The sequence below is a fragment of the Piliocolobus tephrosceles genome, chromosome 6 (assembly GCF_002776525.5).
Source record: "Piliocolobus tephrosceles isolate RC106 chromosome 6, ASM277652v3, whole genome shotgun sequence".
In the NCBI taxonomy this organism is placed as follows: Eukaryota; Metazoa; Chordata; class Mammalia; order Primates; family Cercopithecidae; genus Piliocolobus; species Piliocolobus tephrosceles.
In genome coordinates this window covers 50,604,906-50,631,797 of record NC_045439.1, presented here as the reverse complement: position 1 = coordinate 50,631,797, position 26,892 = coordinate 50,604,906, and the positions used below count along the sequence as shown (strand labels likewise).

Sequence of the window (26,892 nt, the reverse complement as noted above, 5' to 3'; positions counted from 1 at the left end):
TATTTCTCATCCTCACTTCAATTATTATTTAAGCACATAGTTAGCTACAACTGTATGACATCAACAGCAGCTTGGGGATCGCATGTTCCTATTTCATAAACAGAATACTAATTCAACAGGAAAAATACATAAAAGAATTTTCAGTTTTTAAATTTTCTTCGAGTCCAAAATCTCCTGCCAAATAATTTGAAAAATACATAAACTTATAAAGAGGAAAATGAAAGACATCTTTAATCTGGCCATCTTAAGTTTTTAGTTTCTTTAAACTAAAACTTGTGTCTATGGACATTGATTTCTTAATATAGGACCAAATGCTGTTCAGCAAAATATTTTGTTATGGTTAAGTTTTCGTGATATTAACTCCTTTGTCTAGCACATGTAAAGTGAAATTTATCGTTGTTTTCCTAATTGTTCTGTCCATACCAGTTTGCCTCCTTTTTTTTTGAGTATGGATTTATTGGATTTTTTTTTCTTTTCTTTCTTTCTTCCTTTACTTCTTTTCTTTCGTTCTTTTGTAATGTATTCAGTTATATTAAGTGGAAGACATCTCCCCATAGAGAAACTGGCTTAGACCTCATCTGCCTTATCTGTTTATGTCTTGTAGGACTAGTGTTCTCCAACACTATGTATGACTTGTCTCCTAGTCATTTCTTCTTAAGTCAGATGTTTAGAACTAATATTCCCCAACACTATGTATGACTTGTGTATTGGTAATTTTTTCTTAACTCAGGTGTTTATGCTGCAAAGCTAAAGTTATTTAACAGGTAATAGTTTTGCCTCAGTTAAATCTATGGGTGAAGATATTGCCACTGGGCAAGACTAAGGTGGTAGTTACAGTTACCAATGGGTTTGGGCAGGGAGACAGGCACAGAGCTCTTGTTAGGGAATGAAACCCAGAGAGAAGGGAGAGGAGAACTGCCAGAAGATAGAGCAGCCTAATATGGACAAATTACAGAAGGAAAGAGGACAAGAGGATGATAATGCAATAATGCACAGCCTTTAACACATTGAACAACAATGAGTTTGCATTTAGCATTTAGGCAGTGCTATCATCTGAATGTTTGTGTCCCTCCAAAAATCATGTTAAAATCCTAACCCCTAAGGTGATGCTATTACGAGATGGGGACTTTGGGAAGTGATTTGGGAAGTGATTCATGAGGGAGCCCTCATGAATGGGATTAGTGTCCTTATAAAAGAGACCCCAGAGAGACCCTTACCCCTTCCATCTTGCTGTGAGGACACAGCAAGAAGGTGCCCTCTACAAAGCAGAAAGCAGGCCATCACCAGACACCAAATCTGCCTCGATTTTGCACTTCCCAGTCTTCAGAATGGTGAGCAATAAATTTCTGTTGTTTTAAAGCTACCCAGTTTGTGGTATTTTGTTATAGCAGCCCAAGTAGTCTAAGAAGGGAAGTTACATGACAAGACTTTTGCTTTATTTAAGGCATTAATCTTTGGTTTCCTCCCTAGACCCATATTATTAGGTTGAAGCAAAAGTAGTTGCAGTTTTTGTCATTACTTTTAATGGCAAAAATTGCAATTTCTTTTGCACCAATACCTCTTGTCAGGGAAGCGGAGAAAAATTGGAAATGGGCCCACAATTTTCAGGGTTTATTTTTTCCGGGATTCTTTTTTCTTTTTTTTAAATAAGATACCATGTTGTCCAGGTTGGAATGCAGTGGCTATTCACAGATGTGATCCCACTACTGATCAGCACTGGAGTTTTGGCTTGCTTCATTTCTGCCCTGAGCTGGTTCACCCCTCCTTGGGCAACCTGTTGGTCTTTCGCTCCCAAGAGGTCACCATATTGATGCTGAACTTAGTGCAAACATGCGATTGGTGTAGCACAGAACTCCTGGGCTCAAGCCATCCTCCCACCTCAGCTTCCCAAGTAACTGAGACTACAGGTGCATGCCACCACACCTGGCTTTTTCAGGAATTTAAAACAGTGACTAGCTCAAGCTACCACAAGTTCTGCATTGGGCAACTGACAATGCCAATTTCATGGAAACCTCCCCACTGCATTCCTCCCCCACCTGCAATATAAAACAAAAACTTCACTCAACACTTTCTAGAGCAGAACTTCTTTTCCTCTTCACAAAATAGGTCTCACCCTTGGGTAAATAATAGGTGGCACATGCAAACAGTAACAAGGGAAACTGTTTATCTGTTTGTTTGTTTGTTTGTTTGAGACGGAGTCTCGCTCTGTCGCCCAGGCTGCAGTGCAGTGGCGTGATCTTGGCTCACTGCAAGCTTCCCCTCCCGGGTTCAAGTGATCTCCTGCCTCAGCCTCCCGAGTAGCTGCGACTACAGGCGCCCGCCACCACGTCCGGCTAATTTTTTTTTTTTTTTTTTTTTTTTTTTTTGTATTTTTAGTAGAGACGGGGTTTGGCGTGTTAGCCAAGATGGTCTCAATCTCCTGATCTCGTGATCCGCCCGCCTCGGCCTCCCAAAGTGCTGGGATTACAGGCGTGAGCCACCGTGCCCGGCCTTGTTTGTTTTTATGTACTCTGAGCAACAGAATTTAGAAGCCAGTTCTCTTGTGTCCACCAAGTTCAGGCACATGAAGGGGAATGTAGTGCTTGCTTGGGCAGCACTACATTGGAACAACACAGAGAACAACACACTAAAATTGGAACAACACAGAGAACATTAGTATGGCCCCTGCGTGAGAATGACATGCAAATTTGTGAACCGTTCTGCATTTTTTAAATTACAAAAACAAAAAATGAAAAAATAAAGAATGAGTACATAAGCAGGAATTTTTTTAAAGATTGCAAAAGGTTCAGTGAAGAGAAATGAAATATACCACAGAATGAATAATATGCCAGTCAGTAAAAAATATATGAGAGTTCACCTGAAGTATGGATCCTTTCCACAAAAATGGGCGGACAAACCCTTTTGTCCTTAAGACTACAGAATCCTTTGTTCTGATTCTGTGTTTGGTCTTCCTCCTCATCAACTAGCTGATTATGGGTCTCTGCTGGGCCTCCTTTAGGTCCTGTTCATATCCAAAGTTGGCCTATGCCAACCTGGTCACTTCTCTGAATCAGGACTGACTTAGGAATTACAAAAAAATCTTGGTCTATGGGTGTTACTTGAAGTTCGAAATTTAGTGTCAAGTGTCTTCATCAACTTTATGTCTACAGGTCTAGATATTTCTGTTCCTATTATGGTACAAATATCAGAGATGGCTCCTCATTTAATTGTGTATTCATCTGTAAGTTGTTATGACTGCCAATTATAAAACTCGTTTAATTTTGTTCTGCTGCTGTAGAGAAAGGGGTCTACACATCTGCCCTAGTGTTGATAGAAAGGGAATGGTAACTACTCTGGCTACTGCCTGGAGTTTTCTTTTTTATTTCAGTCACTTACTTGTACATCCTTGGCTGGACGATACTCCTTTTTTATATTCTTACATGCACTTCCATCATTAACTAAAAAATTAACTAAAGAACCATGTGCTTCTTTACTGGGGTTTTGTGTTTTACATGAGGCCCATTTGTATGCGGTTTGTATATACAACACATTCTTCTCCCAAGAATGCTAAAAACAAAGAAAAGGAAGGAAGGAAGGCAGGAAGGAAGGAAGGAAAGAAGGAAAGAAGGAAGGAAGGAAGGAAGGAAGGAAGGAAGGAAGGAAGGAAGGAAAGAAGGAAGGAAGGAAAGAAGGAAGGGAGGAAGGAAGGACAAAGAGAGATAGAGAAAGAAAGAGAGAAGAAAGAAAATGGAAAGAAAGAAAGAGACAGGCAGAAAAAAAGAAAGAGGGAAAGAAAGAAAAAGAAAGAAAGAGAAACATAGTATGCATGGCCCAGGAAGCACTCCAGCACTCTAGTCTAGGGACTTGGGCTGAGTACAGGGCCTACTTTGGTCACTGTTCTTTAAAACACAAAGGATGTGGACAACCCAAAGTGAACAGAAGGAGCTATTTTGATAGAAATGTCTTACGGTCATCTCTACGAACATAGCACATCGAGGGTAGGTTTGTTAAACTTGAAGAAGAACGGCTAAAGAGAGAATCCAATTAATGTCTTGAAAAGCATGGATATTTTCTAGAAGAGGAATTTTTATAATAGTTCTCCATACCTTGAGAGATCCAAGATGATGAAAGAACTTAACATAGGAGCTGTTTCAGCAGAAACACACAGACTCACATCCCCAGCTTAGCTATCCTAGTGCTAAAACATGAGAATATGTTCATTGGTGGCCATTGTGGAATCTCTTTGTTTGGAGATCTCTGAGAAGAGATTTGTAAGCTTTGGTTAAATACCTTTATTTACACCTGCCTGAAGATAATCAAATGATTCTTTAAGTTTCCTTCCAGTTCTTATTCTATGAAGCAAACACAATTTTACAATTATTTTTATTAATTGGTGAGCAAAATATTTATTCCCAACTAGTAAACCCTAGGAAAGCCATCTCATCTTTTGAGGTTGTAAGAAGTTTATGTTGTGAAGATTTACTAGCTTTGAAATTCTCCCTTGAAAAAGCTCAGAGTCCCAGATTCCATCTGTGATAGATTGTTTTGTGATATTTGGGGGGATATACTTTAAAATATTTTTTCTTGTTATTTATAGTCTTAACATTATTTATAATTTAAAAAATGTTTATTTTATGCCACAGGTTATATTTTATCCTTCAGAGCCCAGCACAAACATTTAAAAAAACTAAACTATTTGTTACATCTTGAATATTAGTTTTGACTGGTGGTGGTGGTGCAATGTAGCCTGGGCAATGTGATGAAGACACCCATTGCAAAAAAAAAAAAAAAGAGTTAATTTTATTATTTGAATTATCATACAGTAAAATGGACTTCTTTTGATGTACTATTCTGTGAATATTTTAATGTATGTATAGATTCATGTAACCACTACAATCTGGATACACCAAACTCTTTTAACATAAGATATTCTCCATATTTTAATAGCTTTGTCACTGAAATCCATTCTCTAATGTAACTGGTCAATGAGCAAAATATATAGTAGAGTATATAATACTTACTACAAAATGTAAAGTAGTGTTTACGTACAATAAAGTGCTTTACTGAAGATATTCTGAAAAGATACAAGTTGCTGAATCAGACCCATTGTGTTCAAATGAATTTTATGCAATTTGTTGTTATTGTAACAGCTGGCATTATTAACAGACAACAGCATATGCATATATACATATCAATATGAATATCAATTCTCCATAATTTTGAGGATTCAATAGTGTCTCATAAGGTTTTCTAGTTTTTAAAATCTAATTTAAACTATGACATAGATTTACAATCGGATTATAACTTACAGAACTTTCTGATTTACAATCAGATTTACAATTGGATTGTAACTTATAGTACTTTCACTCAATTACTTGTTGTAGAATCTACCCTGATTATGTTTTGTTTTATTTTTTCTTTAAAAGTTGCTTAGAGGCCAGGTGTGGTGGCTCGTGCCTATAATCCTAGCACTTTGGGAGGCCGAGGAGGACGGATCACGAAGTCAGGAGATCGAGACCATCCTGGCTAACACAGTGAAACCCCATCTCTACTAAAAGTATAAAAAATTAGCCTGGCGTTGTGGCAGGCGCCTGTATTCCCAGCTACTGGGGAGGCTGAGGCAGGAGAATGGCATAAACCCAGGAGGCGGAGCTTGCAGTGAGCAGAGATCATGCCACTGCACTCCAGCCCAAGGTGACAGAGCGAGACTCGTCTCAAAAAAAAAAAAAAAAAAAAAAAAAAAAAGTTGCTTAGAACAGATTGCAGAAAATATGACTTCCATCATAAGCCATCAAAACAAAACAAACTCTTTGCCACAACAGATTTATGTATCCTAAAAATCCTACACTCAAGATTAAAGAAATAGGTTTGGGGATTTTTTTTTTTTTTTTTTGATGGCATCTCACTCTGTCGCCTAGGCTGGAGTGCAGTGGTGGAATCTTGGCTCACTGCAACATCTGCCTCCTGGGTTCAAGTGATTCTCCTGTCTCAGCCTCCCAAGTAGGTGGGATTATAGGTGCCCACCACCACACCCAACTGATTTTTTTTTTTTTTTTTTTTGAGACGGAAGTCTTGCTCTGTCGCCCGGGCTGGAGTGCAGTGGCCGGATCTCAGCTCACTGCAAGCTCCGCCTCCCTGGTTTAAGCCATTCTCCTGCCTCAGCCTCCCGAGTAGCTGGGACTACAGGCGCCGGCCACCTCGCCCGGCTAGTTTTTTTGTATTTTTTTTAGTAGAGACGGGGTTTCACCGTGTTCGCCAGGATGGTCTCGATCTCCTGACCTCGTGATCCGCCCGTCTCGGCCTCCCCAAGTGCTGGGATTACAGGCTTGAGCCACCGCGCCCGGCCACTGATTTTTGTATTTTTAGTAGAGACAGGGTTTCACCATGTTGTCCAGGCTGGTTTCAAACTCCTGACCTCGGGTGATCCGCCCACCTTGGCTTCCCAAAGTGTTGGAATTACAGGCGTGCGCCACTGTACCTGGCCCAAGATTTGGAGATTCTACCCACCTTTTATAACTGAATTGGATACAATAAAAAGCTTGGGTCATTCTGACTTGTCTAAACTTCCTTAGAGGAATTAATACTATAGACGGAGTCTTTTTGATAGACCATGATGAGTCAGATCTTTTAGCAGTGTCAAATTTGCCTGCCTGTTTGTAGATATATAGCATGTTAATAATTTACTGTAAGCCAAGTTTGTATATACACAAGTAAATAATACAGGTAAGATAGCATTGATTTTTGGTTATGTTGTCTCTACAGATAGAAGAAAAGGTATGTTTGTAATTTTTAAGTAGCTAAATTGAAAAAGTCAAGAATTTGTGCTCCAATAATTACAGTCAACACACTGAATCGTATTCTGTTAAACGTGGCCCTTTCTTTCCATCTCTTCTTCAGAAAGGGGGTTTATTTTAAGACTGTAAACATAATACGATTAAAAGTACCTGGAAATTTAGTACCTAGTGTCAGAGAAGATACCACAATAGTCCAATGTAATGAGGTTGGATCGTGTGTATTTTTCCAATTTTAGTCATTTGCTTTCAAAGCTATTATTTCACCCTTGCTGATAACCTCTCTTCAGTTTTAAAAAAAATTACCATTAACATTCACTCACTTTTTGCAGGTTTTGAACAGTTTTTTAATCCAACAAGCTATTTTACCTTACACAATAGATGCAGTCTTAGCCAATAATCTTCATTGTTAATAACATTCAATGGCTTTTTAACAATTATATGACATCCATTGTGTTCCATTTTCTTTCTATGGCAGTAATGCCCTCTAAAGCATTCCAACTAGTAAGGTACACAAGTATCGCTTTCATAAAGCTATGCTAGCTGTCTCTAATTCAATTACTTACCTCAAAGACTTTCTTCAATGCTGCAAAATTGTCCAGATACTTCCCCATTTCTGATGTTCACCTGAGCTGTTTGTGGTTGCTTGTACTGTAAAATGTTTCTGTATCTATTTTCCTTTTTTTTTTTTTTTTACCATTTCACTTGTCATGAAGAAATAAATGTTTTCAGATTTTTTTTTAATCCTAAAGGATGATCATAGAAGTTATAGTAGTTATATAGTATAGTAGTGTAAGTGTAAAGAAGAGCATCTTGGAGGAAAAAGAATCAGTATCTCTATTTGTGAAGAAAGCCAAAATGTTAAAAGTTCAAACTGTACCACCCATGCCACTGCTCATTGCTGCTTACCACTCTTCATCTCCTTATTTCTAAGAGGAAAGCTTATTTTGGATATTTGATTATTTACTTATTATCTCTAGAGGGTGGGCAGTGGGTGGTGCTGCTCAAATGAGCATGGTTCAAGGAGCAGACCTCTAAATACACTCAAAATGCAATAAAGATCAGAAACTACAGTATCTCCCTTAATTCACAGTGGTTGTGTTCCATGATCTCCAGTGGATGTCTGAAACTTTGGATAATACTGAACTCTATATATACTATGGATAATATTGAACTTTGGATAATGCTGAACTCTATATATACTATGTTTTCTCCTATACATACATACCTATGACAAAATTTAATTTATAAATTAGTCACGGTAAGACATTAACTATAACAGCTAATATTATAGAGCAGTTATTAACAATATACTGTAATTGGCCAGGCACGGTGGCCTACGCCTGTAATCCCAGCACTTTGGGAGGCTGAGGTGGGTGGATCACCTGAGGTCAGGAGTTCGAGACCAGCCTGACCAACATAGTGAAACCCCGTCTCTACTAAAAATACAAAAATTAGCTGGGCATGGTGGCAGACACCTGTAGTCCCAGCTACTTGGGAGGCTGAGACAGGAGAATTGCTTGAACCCAGGAGGCGGAGGTTGCAGTGAACCGAGACCGTGCCACTGCACTCCAGCCTCTGTGACAGAGGGAGACGCTGTCACGTTGTCAGCGTTTGGTTGTCTCAAAACAAAACAAAACAAAAAAACACACAAAAGCCAATATACTGTAATCAAAGTTTTGTGAATGTGATTTCTCTTTTTCTCTGGAATTTTCCATTTAATGTTTTTGAACCCTGGTTGATCTCAGATAACTGAAATCATAGAAAGTGAAACTATAGGTAAGAGGGAATTGCTGTAGAGAGGATTAAACCCCTCTACATGTTATAGTGATTGCTAAATTTATCTTTTGAAAACCCACTGGCTTTACCCCACAATTTCATCCTGGGAGAAAGTGGAAATAATGTTGAATATATTTTCAGAAGAGTCAGTATGTAGTTCTTTGCCACTAATCATGAATCATTTCTCTTATAAAATAAAAATTTGAAGCTAGTTTGTTATAGTTTTTTTTCTTTCTCTCTGAATTTTTAGGTATGGAAACTGATGCAAAATCTCTCATAGGTTTAATTCCATGGTGACTGAAATGATGAAACATTTGGCTGAAATAATTTTGTCTTTTTTTAATCCCTCAAGGTTAGTGGTTATAACTCTCAATCCACCTACACCACTGTTAGGATTTTGAATAGCAGGACCCTGGTATTCCCACCACAATCAACCTACTGTTGCTGTTCATTGACCTAGCAAACTACCAAACAGTTATTTCTTCATGGAATATTGGCTATAAATGCAATATTAGTTGCAATATTATATATATATAATTTTATTATATATATAATATATATAAATGCAATTAGTTGCAATATTATTCTTGGTGAACAATCATAGTGATGCTAAAAGGATACTAATCAGATAGTGGTACTGCTCAAACCAGTATGGTTCAAGGAGCATGTATTTTGTGGTAACAGGCTGTCCTCTGACTCTGAAAGACAAGGCAGAAGAGCTCGAGGGTTGCTTAAGAAAGACCACTGACGGAGGAAGACCAGGCTGCAGGTATCTGAGTTTACTTTCGAGAAGTGACAGCCTCTCAAAAGATCACTGCTCGGGGAGTCATTTAACCTGTTCTCCAGGTTATCTATGTACACCTATCTTTTCATCTCCACTGCAGAGAACTAACGTACTTCTTTTCTCACCCATGTGTGATAGGCATGTGTCAGGTGGCACCTAGGATATTCAGTAGAAAAGGGTGGAGATAAGCAGGTGAAAAAGCTGGGACTTTCTCAAGTGATTGAAAGCTTATGTATTCATCAGATCTATTTAATTTTGTATCCATTAGATTGAGAAATGCAAAAACATGTCCAGAAAAAGGACTGAAAATAGGAGGGCAAAGTCTGGTATGACTGGGTCATCAGTAAAGAAACTCCATTAAAAAAAGTGAAAAGCGGCCGGGCGCGGTGGCTCAAGCCTGTAATCCCAGCACTTTGGGAGGCCGAGACGGGCGGATCACGAGGTCAGGAGATCGAGACCATCCTGGCGAACACGGTGAAACCCCGTCTCTACTAAAAATACAAAAAACTAGCCGGGCGAGGTGGCGGGCGCCTGTAGTCCCAGCTACTCCGGAGGCTGAGGCAGGAGAATGGCGTAAACCCGGGAGGCGGAGCTTGCAGTGAGCTGAGATCCGGCCACTGCACTCCAGCCCGGGTGACAGAGCAAGACTCCGTCTCAAAAAAAAAAAAAAAAAAAAAAAAAAAGTGAAAAGCAAAGAAGGAGAAAAACGTGTTTCATTTCAACTAACCCAGTTTATCGGAGTCCAACTAATTTTTTCCCCAGAATAAGTGGGACTAAATATATGAACTATTTTAATATAGGTTAATTAATGTCATAAATACAGGTTCAAGAAGAAACACGATGAGAAAAAATGAAATAGCACTATGTTTGGTTATGTATAGGTACTAGGTGAAGGTGAATCTTCTCATTAGTTGAGGAACCATAGTTCATAGAGATTCTTTTTCTTCTGTGAAGTATCTAGTGTTAATTCAGGTATGGTAGTCCATCCATGGTTTTATTCCTTCCTTCAACAAATGCTTATTAAGCCCCACAGTGAGCTAGATGTTGTGGGGACTATATGGAAGCATAACTCCTGGGAATACATAGAAGGAAAATCCACAGTTGCTGCCCTAGCAGTCAGGGTCCTGGCACTTAAGGATGGTAATTGATGGTGTCCTCAAGCATGGCAGTTGAGGAGACTTCAATGAAGGGAGTATTTACAAATGTGTTGGCAGGGACACAGGAAACCACAAGAGGTGGTGAAGCACATGAGACTAGCAACACTTGGGAGCCATTACCACCCATAAGCCTGAAGAGGTCAAAGAAAGGGCTGGGAACTGGAACCCAAGGCTAGCCGGATCTGTGGTTGTGGCTGTAGCTGGAGGAGAGGGCCACCTGATGGATGCGGTGGCCTTCAGGAGATGAATGCTGACCCAGTGCATCCCAGCATGGTGGGCACTGGGCAGCAAATACTACACACCCTCTCCTCCCATGCACTGATTCCTGCTGGTGGCTTGCATTGGTTAAACTCAACCAAGAGCCAGAACACAGGGGAACTCGCTGACATACTTCACAAAGGTCTGTGTCCTACTCTACAGAGAAGGATAGAGAAAGGTAGAGGATGGTTCTAGAGGGGCAAGTGGCATTTGCAGCATGCTGCCTTGGGACATACATGGAAAGAAACATAGCCACAAAATAAAGCTGCGATACAAAAGATGTCACAAGATGACAGTGAGAAGTATAGACAATAGGTTCAGGTGAGGGATGTAACATAACTTAGGGAAGATCCCTAGGAAGAAAGGAATACTTTTTTGGGTTGGGCCTTTAAGAATGAGTAAGAATTAGATTAGCAGAGAGGAATATGGAGGACAGGGAACAGTGGAACAAAGACATGAAATAGAAATAAATATAGTATAGCTGACAGGCTGTATCCAACTGGGAAGCACAGAATAAGCAGATGCAGGCATGAGTTCGAGACCAGCCTGGCCAACATGGCAAAACCCCATCTCTACTAAAAATACAAAAATTAGCTAGGCATGGTGTGTGCCTGTAGTCCCAGCTACTCGGGAGGCTGAGGCAGGAGAATTGCTTGAACCTGGGAGGTGGAGGTTGCAGTGAGCTGAGATCACACCACTGAACTCCAGCCTGGGCGACAAGAGTGAAACTCCATCTCAAAAAAAAAGAAAAAAAAGACACAGTTCCTTGGGAGTGATCCAGTTTCAGAAGGCAATAATTGAGAGTTTGACTCAGCCTGAACCTCATCTAGTTTAGATAGGATGTAAGTGAAGTGTGCTCTTCCAAAGCAGGTTCTGATGAATCCACAACAGGTGGTCACTAAATATTTGTTGACCAAATGAAAGAGATAAGTAATTAAAATGAAGTTACTATAAATTTCTATGATGTTTTGAAACAGTGCATAAGATGGCCATTTACATTGATTTCCAAAATCTAATCATCAGGCTAGGCACGGTGGTTCATGCCTATAATCCCAGCACTTTGGGAGGCCGAGGCGGGCAGATCACGAGGTCAGGGATTCGAGACCAGCCTGGCCAATGTAGTGAAACCCCATCTCTACTAAAAATAAAATAAAATAAAAATTTAGTCAGGTGTGGTGGCCGCCGCCTGTAATCCCAGCTACTCGGGAGGCTGAGGCAGGAGAATTGCTTGAACCCAGGAGGCAGAGGTTGCAGTGAGCAGAGATCGTGCCATTGCACTCCAGCTACTCATCATGCAGACCCACTCTGAAAAGCAGGAACCTGGTCTACCTTGTTCTTAAAATAATCCCATCTCCTAGCACAGAGCCCAGCTCAGAGCTACAGCATCATCCTATATCTGTTGAATAAATGGTGGGATAAATTAATAAATGAACGCATACTTGAATGCATTTATCCTTTTACAGTCAGGTTGCTTGGGGTGGTGAGCCCTCCCTACCCTTGGCAGGTACAGTTACTGTTAAGGTACATTAAGTAGTCAGCCTTTTAATGACTACTTGGTTTTTTTGGTTTGTTTTTTTTTTTGTTATGTTTTGTTTTGTTTTTCTGAGATGGAGTTTCGCTCTTTTTGCCCAGGCTGGAGTGCAATGGCACAATCTTGGCTCACCGCAACCTCGGCCTCCTGGGTTCAAGTGATTCTCCTGCCTCAGCCTCCCAAGTAGCTGGGATTACAGGCGCCCACCACCACACCCAGCTAATTTGGTGTTTTATAGTAGAGACGGGGTTTTACCATGTTGGCCAGGCTGGTCTCGAATTCCTGACCTCAGGTGATCTGCCTGCCTCGGCCTCCCAACGTGTTAGGATTACAGGCGTGAGCCGACTACTTGTAAGTACTTCTTAATTTTTCCTCCCTTTAATTTCTTGTGAGTCTCAGATTTGCAGTTGTTTAAATAGCTTAAATATAAGGGTGAGTTAAAAAACAACTCAGGCCCTGCATCAGCTTTGAGAGGCAACCCATGAGAACAACACATTTCAGATGCAGGGCTTCTGTCTCCAGCCTCCAGCCCGGGGTATGCGCACCTGCAGCTGGCCTCAGTGCCACTTGCTGCAGCGGAGGTGGATCCTGGGCTCCTTTTACCTTTGTTCCTTTCTTTAAGCATTCAACTTCTTTTCCCACTGCCATTAAAATCATATTAAGTAATTCTGAAGTGCTTCCCATAAACACCAAATGAGAAGTACAACCGTGAGAACAATTATCTACCTGTGTGGAATAGGTTATTATTTTAATTTGTAATCCGAGTGACATTCATTTTAGAGAAGAGAGTATTGGGGTGTACACCCTCCCCACATGCCCCATTTACTCAACAAAGAGTGAGGCACTTTTTCTTCTTCCTTAATAGGTAGCTTTAACCTTACTGCCTTGTTAATTACGATACCTGAGGGTAAATTCCTGTTTACTGGCTTTTAAACATTACAATTTTTATTTGCCATCAGACACAAAGAGAGAACTAAGTTCAAACTTATTTTATGGCTTATAGAAGCTAAAAGTCAGACAAGGTTAATATTGTCAGATGATGATAAATATGTGGTAATTTTAACTTTAAAGTGGACAGCCCTCCTTTTATGGTGAATTACATTTGCACAACCTAATTTCTCATTGAGTTGAATTTCAGTTTAACAATTCCTACCTCTCTAAGGAGACCCAAGGTTTTCAGGTGTCTCTAAGATCTGGGAATACTTACTGCAATCCAACTGTGGGAGAGGTGCTCTGTGTTTGTATTTAGAAAGAAATAGAAAAAGATTGTTAGTGCCGATGGCACCCTGCTGACCTGAAGAGGGAGTTTGTGATGAGGGGGTTTTCAGAATCTTGTGCCTGAGATAGGATGAATTCTTTTCACTTGAACAAAAGACTGTTTATGATGAAAACCTTAACCTATACACTCTAAGACAGACTGAAATGTAAAAAAGGTGAAAGGACTCTGAAACACATGGATGAAAACATGTTTTAAACCTGTGTGTTAGAAATACAATTAGGCATATGATACCTTCAGTTCTGAGTATTTGTTCTAATTTATGAATTTTTTTCTTGTTTTAAAGATTTTCCCTCTGCTAAATGTACTTAGATCTTAATGTGCAGATGTGTTTGCCAGCATTCAGTTTCTAATGTATATGTAATATTCTAAGCAAGTTTTTAGTAGAGATTATGAAATTAAACTGATACATTAAGTTTTTGTCCCCAATAATAATTATTATGGATGCTACATAAAAATAACACAATAGTACATGTTTGAAGTCCACTGTACTTCAAACTACAATGTACTTCAATGCTACATTGAGACCACTATAGCATTCCAATAGGTGGAATTTTTTTTTTTCCTTTTCGAAAGTTCATGAAGAAATGAAAAAAAAAAATCTGCTTTTGTCTGAAATATGAGACATGAAATCTCAGTTGAGGAGTATAATTTGCAATTATTTAAACATTTTTCAAATGTTTTCTGAACCCTAACAAATTTTAAATTGATAAACAAGAAAATTAATTAGGTTTTTGTAACTTCCCATCACCTCTTTTGGTAAGTAAGAAACAAAGATGGTCTACTTTTTCACTGTATTGAGCAAGCTGTAGGCATTTTAGCAAATAAGAAAAGAAAAGATGGCTTAATGACATAGTGATTTAGGATTTTTAAATTTAATTGATGGGATATAATTATTTAATTTAATTAATTATTTTATTTATTTTTGAGATGGAGTCTTGCTCTGTCACCCAGACTGGACATGCAGTAGCGTGATCTCGGCTCACTGCAACCTCTGCCTCCCAGGTTCAAGCAATTCTCTGCCTCAGCCTTCCAAGTAGCTGGGATTACAGGCACCTGCCGCTGTGCCCAGCTAATTTTTGTATTTTTAGTAGAGACGGGGTTTCACCATCTTGGCCAGGCTGGTCTTGAACTCCTGACCTCGTGATCCACCCGCCTCAGCCTCCCAGAGTACTGGAATTACAGGCATGAGCCACCGTGCTCAGCCAATAATTTTAAATAAAAACATTTAAAATAAATAATCTGTAATCCCATGTCTGATAGGGTAGGCAAGGTTGCAGTAGTAAATACACTCAAACAAGTAATGGCTCAAGAGAATGGAAGTTTAGTTCTTGCTCGTGTCAGAGTCTTGGGAATATGAACAGAATCTCCAGCAGCTCTCCTTCACGCACCTCTTTAGGGTACCAGGCTGATAGAGACTTTGCCATCTTCAAATTCTATAGTCACTGTAGTTATCTCCATCATAGCCAGCTGGAAGGGATAAAGAGTACAGAGGAGAATGGGAGGGCATTATGGGCCAGGGAGGGAGTGGCACACGTCGTGTTCCCATTCCATGTGGCTGGAACTTAGTCACATGGCTACCTAACTGCAAATGTATTCTAGCTCTGTGCCTAAGAAAAAGGGTACATAGATTTTGGTGAGTAGCCAATAGCCTCCGCCACAGTCTAGCACCCTCCCAGCCTAGCAGAGTGTGTGATATGTAGTATCCCATTAACATTTATTGAATTGAGAATGTATATATTGCTTTCCAAAATCATATATGTTTCTGTGATGACACAATAAGATAGTCATGCTATTTCCTGTTTTGCTACTGTGACTTCATAGTTTATTACTTGTTTCGGTAGTTACTTATATCCCAATTTGTTATAAAAAAGAATTAAATATACAATAATCTGGCAACATGAAATAACTTGTCATTAACTAATAAATATTTTTCTATGCTTCTGAATAGGCTTAATAATTGCAATGCTACAATTAAATTTATTAAGGCTTATTCCAAATGTTGACATATTTTTGCTTTATACATATGATTAAACATAACTGTAAAGGGATTATTTTTGTGCACATATGTATTTATGTTGGTTGAAGTAGTTGCTTACAATAAATCCTAGAAGTGAAAATATCGGATCAAAAGAAGTAAACATTTTCATGATTTTTGTGAGGTATTTACAGTATTGGCAGAAATGAGTGCAAAGTTCAGTGAGGCTGCAACCTCATCAGTCTGAATGGCATTGGAAACACATTTCAATGCCTAAAATGTGCAAAAATGATACCAATTGTTTTAATTTCTATTTCTTTGATTGTTAGTGAAATTTCCTTACTACTTTCCCCTCTTTGGGGAAGTAGTTCTTATCTCTTTAGATTTGATGACTTATTGAATGCTATCATTAAACATGCTACTTGGAAATAAAATTTATTTTAAAAATTTTGCCAGGGCAGGGAAGTGGAAAAAATGGGGAGATGTTGGTCAAAGGGTATGAACTTTGAGTTATAAGATGAATAAGTTCCAAGTATCTAATTTACAGTGTGATGACTATAATTAATGGTGTATTGAAATGTTCTAAGAGATCTTAAGTGTCCTCACTCCACACACCACCACACGATGGTAACTATGTGTGGTGATGGATGTGTCAACTAATTTGATTGTGGCAATCATTTTACAGTGAATATGAATGTCAAATCATCAGGTTGTACACCATGCATATATACAATTTTTATTTGTCAGTTATACCTCAATAAAGCTGGAAAAATAATTTGTTTTAAATGGGATATAAATAATATCTGTACGTTTTTCTTGGTTGGGAAACAAAAAAACAGTAGTTAGTTGGAAGTTCTTTTTTTTCTTTTCTTTCTTTTTTTTTTTTTTCTTTTTTGAGACATCTTGTTGCCCAGGCTGGAGTGCAATGGCACGATCTCAGCTCACTGCAACCTCCACCTCCCGGGTTCAAGCGATTCTCCTGCCTTAGTCTCCTGACTAGCTGTAATGACAGGTGTGCCACCACGCCCGGCTAATTTTGTATTTTTAGTAGAGACGGGGTTTCTCCATGTTGGTTAGGCTGATCTCAAACTCCCGACCTCAGGTGATCCGCCTGCCTCGGCCTCCCCAAGTGCTGGGATTACAGATGTGAGCCACTGCACCCGGCAAGAAGCTCTTCCTTTTAATTTTATGTTATTAAGAGTCTATGGCTCTATGACTCATAGATACTAGCTGTGTGTGACTAATATTTCTTAGTTTTAGGAACTTTGTACAAAAGATTAAACAATAATGTGTTGTTATTTTTTAAGAATATTTCAAATATCAGAAGACACAGAAAGAAATAGTGGGAAAAGTGAAAAAAACAATAAAAGTAACAAGAGAAAAAGTAACAAGAGAATTAAACTGAATTATAGCTGGAAACAGAAGTAAAGAAGAGGCAGAAACACAAAGTAACATGGGAGAAAGTTGAATAGTTTTGGTCCTATACCCATAATAAATAAGGAAACGAATTATTATATAGTGATTTTCATCTCTTAAGTAGACATACATCCCACTAGAATACAAGCTCTGTGTGACAGTAATCTTGCCTGATCTTAAGAGTGCCCGTTATAGTGGTGGGTGTTTAATGATAATTGTTAAAATAGATTTGTAAGTCAAATAATTTCCAAATGGGAAAAATATACACCTTGAAATCTCATTGGAAAGGTGGCAAAAAACCAATACAAGATGGTACAGTGATCTGTGATTGTTTGATTCAAACACTTTATTAGGTCCATGCAAGTACTGTAACCACCCGGTTACAAACGGCTCACAGTCTTTTAAGTTGAGTGGCCATACCAAAAGAAGCCTTGGAAGGGGAGGGAGAATTTCACCCCACTGTAATCTCAGTGCCATCTCTCCTTCAAATAAGTGTGCTCTAATAAGGAAAACTGATGTTTCTATTAGTCTTAAAATATAAATAAGGCTGGGCGCAGTGGCTCACACCTGTAATCCCAGCACTTTGGGAAGCCGAGGAGGGTGGATCGGGAGGTCAGGAGATCGAGACCAGCCTGGCCAAGACGGTGAAACCCCGTCTCTACTAAAAATACACAAATTAGCCAGGCATGGAGGTGTGTGCCTGTAGTACCACCTACTCGGGAGGTTGAGGCAGAAGAATCACTTGAACCTGGGAGGCGGAGGTTGCAGTGAGTTGAATTCATGCCACTGCACTCCAGCGTGGGTGGCGGAGTCTTGCTCAAAAATAAATAAATAAATAAATAAAAATAAAGGCATTTTTAGAAAACTTTATTCTCTCATGGATTTTAAACACACAATCTAAATAAAAAGAAAACACTTATTCTAATAAAGAGTAATGATAATTCCCTTATACTTTTCTCCTTCCACTCTGATTGCTCTTTCTGGATTGAATTCTGGAACTGCCATTGTGTAAGACAAAGAAAATAATGACATGAACAACTATTATACAAGGTTGGAAATGTTAGGGGCCCTAAGAAATGTTTAGGTAAAGTATTATGAGGGTTTGTGAAAAGGAATGATCATCCCTTCTATTAGTCAGTGTCTTTGACTGCAAACAATAGAAACTGGTAGTGGCTAATTTTACAAAGAACTTCATTGGACGGGTATGGAGTTCTTCATGAAATTAAACTGTAGGTCAAAGAACCCAACACTTGCAAGAACTAGAGTAGGTCAGCTACAGGGATCCACTAGTAGGAGTCATTGTTGGCCTCTTCAGAACATCAGTGAGCTCCAGCCATTTTCTATGCTCACAAAATGAGTCAAGAGTCAAACTGCAACCTAAGAGAGACATTACTAGCACATGCACAAGTGCAATTCTGATTGGCCTAGTGAATCTCATATCTCCATCCCCTCACCAGAAAGACTGGGACATTTTGAGTTATAATTCCATCAAGACTGCATGCATCCCCAAGATTGATTGTATTCTCAAAGCAAAACCAATGCATCCTAGAAGTATCCAAATCATTCTGAAAGAATGGTGAATGAATAATGTCAGGCAAGAAAAAAGCCATAGGTGTCCACAATACTCATTGGGCTGGGGATACCGGAGTCAGAGAAACCATCATGAAAGAGTTAATATTGGAATTAGGTCTTAAAAATACATAGTATTTGAATATGCAGGATGAAGAGGAAGGGTTAGGTTTGAAGACAAGAGATCATGGTATAAACAGAGGTACATATGATGGACCAGAGAACAGAGTCTGTCCTACAGAGGTATACAGGGAAGAGAAAATGGTTCAGTTTGGATAGTGTATAGAGTAAGAACAAGACATGAAGAATCATGAATACTAGCCTAAGGAGTTTGGATTTTATTCTGTAAGCAATGGATGGGCTGATATTTTTGAGATGGGAGATGTAGCTATGTAACTAAATATTGGAATTAATTATGTACTTTTTTAAAGGGAAGATGTCTTTAGTGACAAGGGATGGAAGGGAGGAGAAGAGATTAGATGCAAGAAAACCAGTTCAGACATTATTGCAAAAGCTTGGTCTAGAATTACTAAGGAGCTGAATGACTATCATGACTGTAGGAATACAGTTGAAGAGAGAGGCACAAGAAACATTATAAAGGCAACATATAGCAACAAGGCTTGCTGTCAACCAATACCATATGAAGTGAAGCTGAATGTGGGACTGAAGACTCTATCATTAAAATTCCAGGAAATATTATGACTCAGAAATACTAACAATGTGGCCGGGCGCAGTGGCTCATACCTGTAATCCCAACGCTTTGGGAGGCCAAAGCAGGCAGATCACTTGAGGACAGGAGTTCCAGACCAGCCTGGCCAACATAGCGAAACTCCATCTCTACTAAAAAATACAAACAATTAACTGAGTGTGGTGGCACCCGCCTGTCATCCTAGCTACTTGGGAGGCTGAGGCATGACAATCACTAGAACCTGTGAGCGGGAGATTGCAGTGAGCTGAGATCATGTCACTGTACTCCACCCTGGGCAACAGAGTGAGACTTTGTCTGAAAAACAAATAAAAAAACAAAACAACTAGCAATGCAATTCAGCCACGGTTGCAAGTTCAATTATCAGTTAATCAAATATTCTTGATGATTACAATCAAGCTATTTGAAAAAAAAATCCTTAAATGCATGAATATAATCCTATAGCTTAAACTTCAAAGTGAAGGGAACCAATTCTGACAATATATATCTACGTTTCATTAAAAACAGCAGGAAAGACACTCCAGGGCTGGATTGGCAAACTTCTTCTGTAAAAGGTCATATGGTAAACATTTTAGGCTTTCTGGGCCATACCGTCTCTGTTGTAGTTACTCAACTGTGTGAAAGCAGCTGTGAATAATATTTAAATGAATGAATGTGGTTGTGTTCCAATAAAACTTTATGGACACTGCAATTTGAATTTTATATAATTTTCATACGCCATGAAATATTCTTTTGTTTTTTCCCTACCATTACAAAATATAAAAACTATTCTTGTCTCATAGGTCATGAAAAAAGGGAAAGTAGGCTGGACTTGTCACTTACTGTTAGTGTCACTGTGTCCTACGACAGCACTAGAAACCAGGACCAACCTATCTTTTGTGAGTCAACAACAATATGAACTTATTCTGAAAGTAGTAGTTGAACTAAAAGAAGGAAAATATGAGAACAAATTAATATCTCAATAATTTATTCTGTTCTACTTGTTTTTGTTTCAAATGAATGGAGTTTTTAAATAACTTTCCTTCCTAATGTAGCAAGTTTTTTTTTTTTTTTAAACTTTCTGTTCTAATGTAGTAAGCTTTTCTTTTTTGACTTTCCTTTCTAATGGTGTTAATACTTGTTAAAATACAGGTTAGGCTAAAGTAACAGAGGCATTCTAAAATACAATGGTTTGAACAGGATAGAAATTTATTTATCTTTCAAGTAAGGGTTTGAGTATAAGTAGTCTGAGGCTTGCAGGGAGGCTTGGGGGTGTCAGAGGTGCAGGCTGCTTCTGTCTTTTGCTCCATCATCCTCAACCCACAACTCTGAACTCACAGTCTATGATGGCTGCTCCGGCACCTACCATCACATTTGCATCCCAGCCAGTGGGAAGAGGAGAAAGAAGAAGCAAAGGCCATACTCCTTTCCTTTAAGTGCCAGCTTGGAAGTTGTATATATTACTTCTGTTCACGTTTCATTGGTCAGAAGTTAGCGATGTACCTACAGCTAGCTGCAGAGGAGGTAGGGGTTTGGAAATACAATCATCTGGGAAGTCGTGTACCCAACAAAAATGGGGCCGTCTATCCTTTTTTTTAGACGGAGTTTCGCTCTGTTGCCCATGCTGGAGCGCAGTGGTGCGACCTCAGCTCACTGCAAGCTCCACCTCCCTAGTTCATGCCATTCTCCTGCCTCAGCCTCCCGAGTAGCTGGGACTACAGGCGCCCGCCACTATGCCTTGCTAATTTTTTGTATTTTTAGTGGAGATGGATTTTGACCATGTTAGCCAGGATGGTCTCGATCTCCTGACCTCGTGATCCACCCGCCTCGGCCTCCCAAAGTGCTGGGATTACAGGCGTGAGCCAGCGCGCCCGGCCATGGGGGCGTCTATCCTTAAAGAGATGGATAGAATAGATATTGTTAAAAATCGGAAGACAGTAGGTAATCTCTGCCAAGCCTCGCATATTGCTAAACAATTTCTATACTCTATACAGAGATCATTTTAATTGCTTCAATCGGGGGAAAGAAGTTATTCAAAATATATTTAATGATTACCTTAAATCCTAAAAATTGCAAGGAGTTATTCTGGTGGCAGCCTCTTTTCCAAGGCTTCTACCTTAGTAGCTTCCATAACATCAGAAATGTATTCTACAAATATATTTGAGCACCTATAGTGTCGGGCATTTTTCCAGGCAAATAAATGTCCCCGTTTCCTACACCACAAACAATGTTTACTCTAACACATCATCTCTGTTGAAGACACTACCTTGAATGTGCAGTAAAGGCTCCTAAAAGCATGGGGAATGAAAGTTGGGAGTCCTGGTGTCAGAATACAAAGTGAAGGGTGCTTTGAGGTGGTGAGGGGTAGGAGCTGGGGGTGGACTCCAGCCCTTCGAAATCTCCATCAGTCCTACAATTTCACTCCCAGTAAACATGGACTCCAAACAACAGACTGTTTTCTGTGTAAACATTTTTATTTTTGAGACAGTCTTGCTCTATTGCCCAGGCTGGAGTGCGGTGTTGCCATCTCGGCTCACTGTAACCTCTGCCTCCTGGGTTCAAGCGATTCTCCTGCCTCAGCCTCTCAAGTAGCTGGGACCACAGATGTGTGCCACCACACCTGGGCAATTTTTGTATTTTTAGTAAAGACAGGATTTCGCCATGTTGGCCAGGCTGATCTCGAACTCCTAACTTCAAGTGATCCGCCTGCCTCTGCCTCCCAAAGCATTGGGATTATAGGCGTGAGTGACTGACCGCACCCAGTGGTGCAAACATGATTTCAAGAGAAGTTCTCTGCCGGGCGCGGTGGCTCAAGCCTGTAATCCCAGCACTTTGGGAGGCCGAGACAGGCGGATCACAAGGTCAGGAGATCGAGACCATCCTGGCTAACCTGGTGAAACCCCATCTCTACTAAAAAGTACAAAAAACTAGCCGGGCGTGGTGGTGGGCGCCTGTAGTCCCAGCTACTTGGGAGGCTGAGGCAGGAGAATGGTGTGAACCCGGGAGGCGGAGCTTGCAGTGAGCTGAGATCCGGCCACTGCACTCCAGCCTGGGTGACAGAGCGAGACTCCGTCTCAAAAAAAAAAAAAAGAGAGAAGTTCTCTGTCTCACTTTTATGCCAGATTGCACCTATTCTTTTTAGAAATTCTAGACCCCTCCTGGTGGGGGGATTGGGACTGATATTTAGGTAGCTCTCTCCCAATGCTCCCAGTGGGAAAATAACAGTGGATCCTAAAATAAGAGCCTACCTGCATGTGTTTGCATCTTTCCCAAGTTGTGTTCTCTAAAAAGAAAGAAAAGCAAGCTGGCAAACACTAAGCACTCCACTGGCATGACTTCAGAATGCTTGTGATTAAGATATTCTGCTTATTGTTAGTCAAAGATCTAGGCCTGCCTTGCTCCACATAAATAGAAGCTCTGTTTCTCAGCTGCCTGCGAGCATCCTCTTACATGTCCTTAGGGTGCTAGAACAGCGGGACTTCTCTAAATGGTTCTTAGACTCGAAGAACATGAAAAGAAGCGGCGAAGGGCTCCTGAAAGCATTTACATTGACAAGTAATATGTATCGACAGTACATTTTTCCTTTTCTTGCTATTAAGTAAAAGTCTTTGTGTGCCGCTTTCCGTTGTTAACTCCAAGGGTAATTGAGGCGGCAGCAGCGTGGCCAGCAGCAGGAGTTGGCTGAAATTAATTAAGTGAGGCGGTTTGGACTGCACCATCCTCACTCCCTGCCACTCCCTTGTACTTTAACTGCTTGGGATTCAAGGGGCATGGAGCAGGAGGGAAGAGTGACATGGCTGTGCAAGGTAGAAAGAACCAGAAGTATTTGTTTGGAGTTCAGTCACTTGTTTCAGGTGGTTGGAGAAGCCACAGATTTAAAGAAAAAGCACCTTTGGTTTCTATAGCATGAGTCAAAGCAATTAAGTACCAATAACAGCTAACACTTATTGAGCTCCTTTTATATGCCAGACACTGTTTTTTGTTGTTGTTGTTGTTGTTTGTTTGTTTTTAGATAGGGTCTCACTTTGTCACTCACCCAGGCTGGAGAGCAGTGGTGCGATCTCGGCTCACTGCAGCCTCGACCTCCTGGGCTCAGGTGATCCTCTGCCTCAACCTCCTAAGTAGCTGGGATTATAGGTGCATGCCACCATGCTTGACTAAATTTTTTTTGTATTTTTTGTAGAGACGGGGTTTCTCTATGTTGCCCAGGCTGGTCTCAAACTCCTGGACTCGAGTGATCTGCCTGCCTTGGCCTCCCAATGTGCTAAGATTACAGGTTTGAGCCAATGCGCCCGGCCCAGACACTGTTCTAAGAGCTTTATATATCATTATCTTATTTGATTCCAATAACTCTCTGTGGTAGGTGCTCTTATTGTTTCCATCTTTCAGCTAATGAAACTGAGGCTGGAAGAGGTTAAGGCTTTCAGCAGCAGGCCCAGAATTCTATTGTTGGCAGTCTGACTCCAGAGAAGCAAGCCATCCACTGTGCATGGCAGTGATGCCTCATAGATAGACGAATGCCTGGTTGTTATTTCCCTCTTGATTTACAGCATTGATTTTTTGTCACAGGTGAGGGTATAGATTAGCATATCTTAGTTGAAGAGGAAATAAAGTTAAATCATAAAGAAGAGAACGCTAGAAAAGTGTGATGTTAGAAAAACGGCAAAGAGCTTGTGCCTTTTTTTCCCTGACTGCCTGCTAGCACATTTCTTGCTGTAGAGAACTACCTATAGTACAACAGTACTAGATTCTATATAAAGCAATTTACTATTTTTTGAAAAGTGATAATGGCCTTGTTTTCATCTTAAGAGTTGAGAGTGGCAAAAGACTGATAGCACCCTCAGAAGCATGCACTTAGCAAGATTCCCTAAATAGTTCTTTCCTTTCCAGTCCTGACCCAGTAACCTTTGGGCCATTCTATTCCCTGGAATCTCCTGTATAGGGCCCTGAAGAGTATGCTGATGCCTGCAACATCCTTTTAGGATTTGAAGACCTGTAGACAAATGGCTCCTGGGGACAGGGAACATATCAAAACATAATCCTTACTCATAACAGAATTGAGTTCGGTTTGAACCCAGCAATCAAGGAATGAAAGGTGAGTGCATTAACCTACCATGTTATCTGTATAGGAGTTTTATATCTTAAATGGAACAGACATCCCTGCAAAACAATCATGGACTGAGATTAATGAGTTACAGGTGACCCTCAGACACGGGAAGGTTGACTTTGGATAAGCACCCACAAAGGTCAAGTGCTTATCTGAATTAACCACAAGTCTTGGATCTGGGGTAAAAATAAAGGACGAGAAATACCCCAGAGAGAGGCTTTCTTTAACCTGAGTTTTGTGTCCTTTCTTACCTTCTGCTAAATTCTGCATTGGATTGGACAAGCCCTTTTCTTGTGCCATTTCCACACACATCTCTGGCCTACACTAGATCTTAGCATTGTGGAAACAGCATGAAAACCCAGAGCAATGCTTTTCAGACATCCCGGGTTTCAGGGTGTATGTTGTAGATCAATTATTTTTGTTAACATAGCATCGAGTCTTTTTGACAGAGAGTTTATGACAGCAGGATGGAATTTTTGTAACTATAGTCACTTTTGCCTGGTATTGACAGGAGGATTTGCATATGTCTCATTATACAGTACAAATATGGAGTGGTAACTATGACTTTCTCTATTTATTACTCTTGCCCTTGGGCTAGTTTTAACGTTTCCATTTAAGACAATAACTCATCCCCAGAGCAGTACTCTTTTCTTGAGTTATTGAAAAACACACCTGACCACCTACCTCCATTAAATGGAGTTATATAGCAACCTAGTGTATTTTCTGGAGAGAGTATCTGCTAGGCCCTATCTTAGGAGACGAGAGGGAACAGATTGGTAGAGACTGGGGATGGAGTTGAGGGAGGCTAGGGACAGACCCAGATCAGACTTTAGAAGTTCAGTGTAGAAGATGGAGTGTTCCCTTGGCAAGGTGAGCAGACACTCACCTAAATACAAAACACCAGGGAGTCTCCACTGCCACGTAGAATCCTGGTCCAGGTGTGTTGTCAGTAATAGAGAGACACAATGAAATAACCTTCATCCACCCGCCCCTGCCAGAACTTGGAAATAAGGGAAATAAGACACCTACTGAGAGTAAAACTTTAAAAACAACGTGAACTAAAACAGAGCATAGATATGCAAAGTTTTCTTAGGACCCTAAGAAACCTCATCAAATTCATTAACACATGCAAAGAAAGAATGTGTTCAGAAGGGGGTTGGCGAACCCTGGGAGGTAGGGGGAGAAAAAAAGAGCCCTAAGCCAAAGACAGTGGAGCTGGTCCAGGCTTGTCCCTGGAAGGCCAGATCTGGCCAAAGTCTTTCAGACTGGGTTAAGCATCAACTAAACATCTATTCCAACAAATCGGTATGGAGTTCCTACAATGAGTCAGGCATGTATCAGACTCTGGGAAAAAGTGCCAAGGCCTGGAGACGACCTCTAGAGGTTGAAGACTGACCTGAGCCAGGCACAAACTGGAAGGAGAACACACCAACGTAATGAAGGAAACTTGAGACTGAGAACTTGCGGTCTCAGGAGGAGACTTGCCTGAAGAAGTAACACTAGATCTGAGAGACAAGGACGTGTGGGAGTGAAACGGTGCAAGGAGGTGGGTATAAGGACAGTATCTTGAACAGGGCAGCATCTGCTCAGGCAGCCAGGCTGGAAAGATCTTGGTTTGCAGCCTATTTGGGGGATGGAAAGAAGGCAGGCGTGACTGGACCCAGAGTGGTTTTCAATAATAACAGATAATACTTACTGAGTTTTTGGCAGTTGCCAGACATGGTCAAAAGAAGTTTACTCTTTTAATTTTCATTATAATCCTATGAGATAAGCACTATCTTTATTTCCATTTTATTAAGGAGGAAACTATGGCACAATATAAGTAAATAAATCACCTGAGCCGGGAATGAGAGGAACAAGGATTTGAACCATTGAGGTGTGGTCCCAGAGCCCACATTCCTATCCAGTTCTTACACTGAAGACAGAGGCTGAAGTGGCCAGACCATTGTAGGACTAGTAGGTTGAGGATTTTTCTTCTTTTAAGAACGATATACAGTTTTAGGCCGGGCGCAGTGGCTCACGCCTATAATCCCAGCACCTTGGAGGCCAAGGCGAGTGGATCACTTGAGGTCAGGAGTTTGAGATCAGTCTGGCCAACAGGGTGAAACCCTGTCTCTACTAAAAATACAAAAATTAGCAGGGCTTGGTGGCACGCACCTGTAATCCCAGCTACTCGGGAAGCTGAGGCAGGAGAATCGCTTGAACCCGGCAGGCAGAGGTTGCAGTGAGCAGAGATCGTGCCCCTGCGTGCCAGCCTGGGTGACAGAGCAAGACTCTGTCTCAAAAGAAAAAAAAAAAAAAAAGGAGGAATATACAGTTTAAAAGGAGTGATCTGCTCGGATGTGTGCTCCAAAAAATATCACTCTGGCTGCAATGTGGGGAAAGATTCACTTAGCTACCATGTCTCAAAAGCCCGACTATGATTTTTCTTCCTGTGTAAGTCTGCTGAGAAAGACAGGATGCATAGATCATATATATTTCAAGAACTTTGCTCAGCAAGTCAATTCTTGACTGCAGGGAGAGAAGATGTTGCTCGTGTGTGTGTGTGTGTGTGTGTGTGTGTGTGTGTGTGTGTGTGTGTG

At 40.4% G+C, this 26,892-nt stretch overlaps 1 long non-coding RNA gene and 1 other non-coding gene across 3 annotated transcripts in view; both read left to right on the top strand.

Moving 5' to 3' along the window:
* The window catches only part of LOC111554375, a 128,461-nt gene that overhangs the window by 9,644 nt on the left and 91,925 nt on the right, over positions 1–26,892 (top strand). The window lies entirely within an intron of this gene.
* Positions 2,603–2,709, top strand: LOC111521718. Its single transcript, XR_002725044.2, has one exon. It is a non-coding gene; the product is annotated as a U6 spliceosomal RNA (small nuclear RNA).